Source organism: Ahaetulla prasina, chromosome 18 (genome assembly GCF_028640845.1).
Source record: "Ahaetulla prasina isolate Xishuangbanna chromosome 18, ASM2864084v1, whole genome shotgun sequence".
Classification (NCBI taxonomy): domain Eukaryota; kingdom Metazoa; phylum Chordata; class Lepidosauria; order Squamata; family Colubridae; genus Ahaetulla; species Ahaetulla prasina.
Window position 1 is genome coordinate 11,289,737 of NC_080556.1, and position 7,321 is coordinate 11,297,057.

The window sequence follows — 7,321 nt, forward strand, 5'->3', positions numbered from 1 at the left end:
TCTGGGAGTTGAAGTCCACAAGTCTTAAAAGGGACCAAGGTTGGAGACCTCTGATCTAGAGGCTACCATATCAGGACAAATCATGCATTGTAAAGTCTGCATGGAGATGGAAGACACTTCTAATTAATCTACCGGATCCCCTGCATGGATTGCCCCTGTGACATGTAGGACAGGCGGGGAGGAAGCTAACCACCAAAATTGCAAGAACACAAGTGAGCAGTCAGACGAGGAGACCTGAACTCAATGGTAGCCTCACTGTGCAACGAACGAGAGCATACATTCAATTCTGCAGCTACTAAGATTGTTGGTGGAGTAGGTACAAAAATAGCCAGGGAAATGACTGAAGCCTGGGAAACAGGCCCTTTGTCACTCAACAGGAGTGCTGATTTAACACCAGTTTATCAGGTACTTAGGAACTAAGGAATCAACAGCCAACCAGTGGTGGGTTGCTACCGGTTCACCCTGGATTGGGCCAACTGATAGCGGCGGCGGTGGGAGGCTCTGCCCACCCACCCGGACATCTCTGCACATGGGCAGAAGTGTTGCACATGCGCACGAGTGCACACATGCCCAGGAGGAAACCGGTAGCAAGGGGATTTGAATCCCACTACTGCAGCCAATGACTTAATAGTTGGCCATCAACACCCGAATCAACCAATGAAAAGCCACATGCAACCAGGCACCACATAAATACTATGAATAGAAGAGCCCAGAGCACCCATTCTGGTTGAGAGACGTTCCCTGAGGATGAGTTCACCCTCGGAAAGAAATTCAGAGACTCGGATCCCGGTGACTGACCCAGATTGAATCCTGCAATCTGAAATCTTTTAGGGGGGAAATATGACCATAAGTAGAATACTGTGCTGTAGAAGCGTCCAGGCTCAAGTCCATGAAATTTTACTGATTTGTCACTTTTACTCTTTCTAATATACCCCATAAATGGTTGAAATGTAAGGAGAAACTGCTGATTATTACAGCAGAAATAAAAAAACTGAATTGCAATACACACAGACAGAGAGACACAAAACACACAAAGTTACGTTTAATATTTTTTTTTATTTAAGAAAAAATTTCACGTTTCAAGTAAAAAAAAGCCCGGAGGCCAATTTCTCTCTGTTCCTCGTAACTGACAAGAAGATCCTAGAGATTTCAAGGCTGCGGTCAGGAAAAGAGGAGCTCCAGCTGAAGGACAAGGAGCTGACGGCAGAAAAGGAGGAGCTCTACAAAGATTTGGAAGAGAAACTGAGCAAGGGAGCAATTTAAAATGAAGATTTGCAACAGCAGAGATCCAAGCCCATCCTCCCTTGCTCCGAATGTCTTCTCCTCCACCGTTGGCCCTTTGCCTTTTTTTGGGTGGAGGGGGGGGCGGAGAGGATGGAGGGCAGCAGGAAGTCTCCCTTCTAGAGAAAGCCCAGAGATCTCCTCACCCACCCCAAAACCTATCTTCAGATTTTCCGAATGAAAATGCTCAGGCTATTACTGTATCTTCTAGGTGCCAATAATTATTATAATATGGCAGGCAGCTTTCTCAGCACATGTCATTGAACGTTGGCTGGGCTGTCTTGGGTCATTCTCAACTGCTTTCTATAAAAATGGCTGGGAATTTCATTCAGAAGATGAAGAAAAAGCTCCATCAAAGAAACAGAGATAGGAGAGAATTAAAAACAACAGATTTACTAACTATTTAACTTTAGCAGCAAGTGTAAAGAGTTTAGATGGCAGAAATATCAGCTGGCACCTAATCTTTGGGAATAAAGAACCCAGATAAAACCGTGGCTGTAAAAATGAATGTCTTTCTTCACAGTCAATAAGTTTGTGTTTTTAAACAAGTCTATTTTTTTCCCCCAGTGGTACCAGAAGAGAACCTGGACTTGGGCCTCTGGAGATACCCTGAGGAATGTAATATATAGGACATAAATCATGAAAGTAAACACGGCTCTTTTGGGGGAGGGCCTCTATATTAACTGGGCTGGAGGGTTTCCCCTGTGCTCAGGCCCAATGTCCTTATGGTCTCAATTGCTTTTCAGCAGAATACATCACGGGCCAACAAACTGCCTCCCATCCACCAAGAGCGTCCTCCTCAGCGGTCCATCACCCCCCGTCCCCCCCAGGTAAGCAATCTAAATCTTCTGGGGAATGTTTTGAGGGTCCATTTCTTAATATGACCATTTTTTCATATGATCATTTTATTATGTGAATGAATCAAGCGGAGAGATCAATTCTCTCACATAACAAATAACCTTTTTCCTTTTAACCAGGAGAGGTTAAATTTTGCTTCATGTCATTTGAAAATTTGCTTCATGTCATCATAAGATGTGAGGGTAGGGATAGCGGAGGGTGAGGGAGCTGATATATGAGTCTAGGCAGACAGGCAGGCTCAGAAAAGAGAATCAAGATCTGAGTTATGCTCCATAACTACTTTGCCGAAAGCACGAAGTAAGTTGAACCCCACAATCCGAAATCCAGGTTAAAAAAAATAAGGGGCTAATTTCTCTCTGGTCCTCGAATTTACAGCAAAACAATGCAGAAGTCTTCTGCAAATGAGGAGCTCCTGAAAAAAACCTCCCAGCTTGTTGAAACCAACGCAGAACTCTGCAGGGAGCTGGAGGAGAGACAGAGGAGGTGAGAAAGTGCCAGGTATTTTTAGGGAGTTTTAATTTTAAACAGGTTGGATGGTTGGAGTAAAAACCTGAGGGGGCTCATTTCGCTCTTGTCTTCCTCTTTTACAGAATTGAGGAACTGGAGATAAAACTTGAAGTAGAAAGATCGGAATACAGGAGCCTCCTCTGCAGGGTTCTGCAGCAAGCTGGGGAGAAGCAGGAGCTCCTTGCGGAAAATAAAAAGCTCCAGGAACAACTGGCGAGGTGAGAAATATTTAATACCATCTCTCATCTCTCATGAGGGGGCTAATTTCTTCTTGCTCTTCATAATTTAAAGAAATTCAATGTTATTTCAAGATATAGCAGGGGAAAGAATACAATTAAAAGAAGAACCAAAGGACCTGCAAAGAAAGAACACGAAGTTGAGCGAGGAGAAGGCGACCATCCTGAAGAACTTCAGGGAGAGGCTGAGCAGATGAGAAATGTTGAGACAGCAGCCCTGACTAAGGGAGGGAGAGGACCAGGGTTTCTTGAAAGAGCTTAGAAATGCAGAAATACATCGATATTTACATCGATGGTCACAGAAGGAATTGAACTACTACAGGGGAAAATGGACAACCTCAGGATGAAGAGCATCACCTTAACAGAAGAGAAAGAGGCCATACGGAAGAACTTCAGGGAAAGGCTGAGCAGGTGAGAAATCTTTGGACAGCAGCCCTGACTTTCTCTCCCAGAATTGGATATGAAATTCTCCCTCCCTCCCTCCCTCCCTGTGGAGCTTCACAGGGGATCTTCGCCGCTACATCATCTCTACTCAGGAGATCCCCACTGTAAACTCCATTTATGAATATTTAGATAAAATGACAGTGGATGTTTCAGGACAATATTATCATTAGCAGAATGTTACATATAAGACTTTGCTCAATAAGAATTGAGCAAAGACTGAAGGCCATATTCCCCTTCTGATAGAGAGATCTGAGGAAGGACTGCTTCAAATTAATAAGAGCATTCAAGAACCAGCCCAGTCCATCATTCACCTGCAAGGAGGAAGGCCTGGGACATTGAAAGGACACCTCCTCATCCCTTCCCCATCACCAAGGAGAAAGAAGTCTCTGTCTCAGCCACATCCAGCCATCCCTGAAAAGGGCCTTCAACATCATGGTCCCCTCGCTCAACTTCAGTGGGGTCTGTAAGCCGTGAGAGATCCTTCTGCCCTCTTTCCTTCTGCCTCCATGATTTTGTTAATATTGTTACTCATCGTTATTGTCATTGTTATTTCATTCGTCCTGGAAAAGACCACTCCTTGAATGACCGGAGTGTCCAAAAGTGGTGCATGTCTGCACTCTTGTCTTATCACTTCACAAGTGGGCTTCAGGAGACCCCAAAGCAGTGGGATGGCTGTCGTGGAAGGAGAGGTCTGTTTTGACCCTTCCCTGTCCCCTGGGTAGCTCCACTAATGTGGACATCTGGATGGAGCCTCTTCAAGAATTGAGCAAAGATTGAAGGCCATATTCCCCTTCTGATAGAGAGAGCTGAGGAAGGACTGCTTCAAATTAATAAGAGCAAGTCAACCGCTGCCATTCCAGAACCAGTCCCAGCCCATCATTCACCTGCAAGGAGGAAGGCCTGGGACATCGAAAGGACATGAGGAGGCACAGGTAGAAGCTCCCAGGAACCCCATAATCCGAAATTCAAATAAAAAAATCAAGAGTCTAATTTCTCTCTGATCCTCATATTTGCAGCAACACAACACAGAAGGTTTCACCGAATGAGCAACTCCTGAAGGAAAATTCCCAGCTTGCGGAAAACAATGCAGAATTCTGCAGGGAGCTGGAGGAGAAACAGAGGAGGTGAGAAATTTTTCGGACAGCAACCCTGACTTGGGCAAAATGGCAAAACTAAATTATTTTAAAAGTAAGGCAAAGAAAGTGCCAGGTATTTTTAGGGTGTTTTAATTTTAAACAAGTTGGATGGTTGGAGTGAAAACCTGAGGGGGCTCATTTCGCTCTTGACTTCCCCTTTTACAGAATTGAGGAATTGGAGATAAAGCTGCAAGTGGAACGATCCGAATATAAGAGCCTCCTCTGCAGGGTTCTGTAGCAAGCTGGAGAGAAACAGGAGCTCCTCACGGAAAACAAAAGACTAAAAGATCAACTGCACAGATGAGAAATATTTAATATCACCTATCATGAGAGGGCTAATTTCCGCTTTTCATAATTTACAGAAATTCCATCTTATTTGGAGACATGGCGAAGGAAAGAGGGCAGCTAAAGGAGGAAATTAAGAAGCTGCAGGCCAACAACCTGAAGTTGAGCGAGGAAAAGGCCCTCATCCTCAGGAACTTCAGGGAGAGGCTGAGGAGGTGAGAAACTCTTAGACAGAAGCCCTGAGTAAGGGAGGGAGAGGACCAGGATTTCTGCAAGCAGCTTAGAACTGACTTGCTCAAGAAATGAGATCTCGTCCAGCCACTCCTGGAATCATGAAGTGGATGCAGGGATCAATGGCAAAGGCCCCCATTTCCCGATCCCTATTTAGATTCCCAACTGTATTTCTTTCATCAGCCTACATAAAATAACATTAGAGCGAAAACAAGATTCCAGGATGAAGAACCTACCCTAGAAGGGATGGAGGGATAGCTGAATATTAGAAAGGGGAGGCTCCATTTGAACACTTACTACTAAATCTCCCCTTCTGAGTCTTCCAGAGCCAGAGACCGACCGCCATGCTGAAGGGGCTGGAACATCACACGGGGAAGGAGAGGACCAGGAGGAGGACTTGAAGAACTAGGAAAAGCTCCCGAGGAATCCCAGAAAGGATTGAAACATCTATTGTACTACAAACATCCCTAATTTTGTAAAATAAAGTTCCATAGAAAGAAAGAAAAAACCCATGAATGTCTGGGTCCTGACACTTTTTGTCCTACCTATACAAAGCTAGGAGTAAGTCCCATGGAAGTGAATGGGATTTTTCAAAGATATGTATAAGAGAAAAATTTTAACACCCATACTTCCTGCTGCCCAAAACTATTTATGTGCTTTTGGAGTTGCCATTGTGGTTAACTGAGAAAATTTGGTTGGTGGTCCAAATTCATCTCTAACCTTCCGATTTTTCCAGAGAGAAAGAACTGAGGAAGAACAGCTGCAGGTGACTGATGTGCAGAGAGCAGCCGGTACCACTTAATAGTACAGAGTCCAAAAGAAACACAAGGGCGGACATGACAACACCGGAAGACAAGAGAGAAGCTCTTGAAGACACAAAACCTCCGATGCTGCCATAAAAACTGGAGAAGAAATGGCTGGAAGCTTCTGGGGAGAATCTCAAAGCCAAGACATTCCCAGAATCCAGGCAAAGTGTCCTGGGATGGCTTCTCTGGAAAACCTGAGAGAGGCCCACAAGAGGCTCCCTGGCAGGATGGCCTCTGGCATCCCTGGTCAACCTTCGAAAGGAAGGTCCTGGAGCTTCCAGAGTGGTTGGCTGGATCGATCCGTAATTCTTCTCCAGGAAGAAGGAGCAGAAACACCTCATTGAAATGTGCAGAAATGGATGGAAGCATCTGTTCAAGCCATTCAAGATCTATCTATCTACGGTGGAGTTCCACGCTTTATGCCTTCAGGTGATTTCTCCCCGAGGGGATCCTTTGGTGGGAAATGAGGGATCTCCTCTTCCTTTTTCCACCCATCAAGCACTGAAATGGCTTCTCCTCTTGTCCATTTGGCTGCTGTTCCTCAGGCCTTTGAGGTCCCAATGGAGCCGGATATGGCTCTCCTTCCAGGTCACGTCCAGTTCCTTGCAGTAACATCAGATTTGGCTCTGAATCATTCTCATCCACTTCCTGATAAAAATAAAGAAAAGCCCATTAAAACACCTTTTAAATAAAAGGAAATTTTACAATTCTTTAAATATCATGGTATTATCTCTCATGCTTTTACATTTGTTCTGGTCATAAGCTGCTCCTTTGTGTTCAGGTCTGGCCTCAGAAGGATAATGTAGCACTTGGGGATGAAGATGCAGCCCAGCAGACCAGCACTGGAGGCCAGGATGGAGAAGACCTGCACAGCCACCATGTATTTCCCTTTGGTGCTCAGGTAGGTGGGCACAAAAGTCACCCAGACACTGCAGAAGACCAGCATGCTGAAGGTGATCAGCTTGGCTTCGTTGAAGGCCCCAGGCAGATTCCTGGCCAGGAAAGCCACCGTGAAGCAGATGGCAGCCAGGAAGCCCATGTAGCTGAGGGTGACGTAGAACAGGACAACGGCCCCTTCGTTGCATTGCAGGACGATCTCTCCAGGCTGGGAGTGGAGGTCAGAGTCAGGGAAGGGGGGAGAAACTCCCAGCCAGATGGAGCAGATGATAATTTGGGCAGCAGAAGAAGAAAGGATGATGGAGTTGGCCAAGCTCTTCCCCAACCATCTCTTCTGAAGACTATAGTAGAGTTCCACACTTCATGCCTTGAGGTGATTTCTCCCAGAGGGGATCCTTTGATGGGAAGTGAGGGATCTCCTCTTCCTTTTTCCACCAATCGAGCCCTGAAATGGCTTCTCCTCTTGTCCATTTGGCTGCTGTTCCTCAGGCCTTTGAGGTCCCAATGGAGCCGGATATGACTCTCCTTCCAGGTCACGTCCAGTTCCTTGCAGTGACATCAGATTTGGTTCTGAATCATTCTCATCCACTCCCTGATAAAAATAAAGAAAAGCAAATTAAAATGCAAGAATGAGAGATCC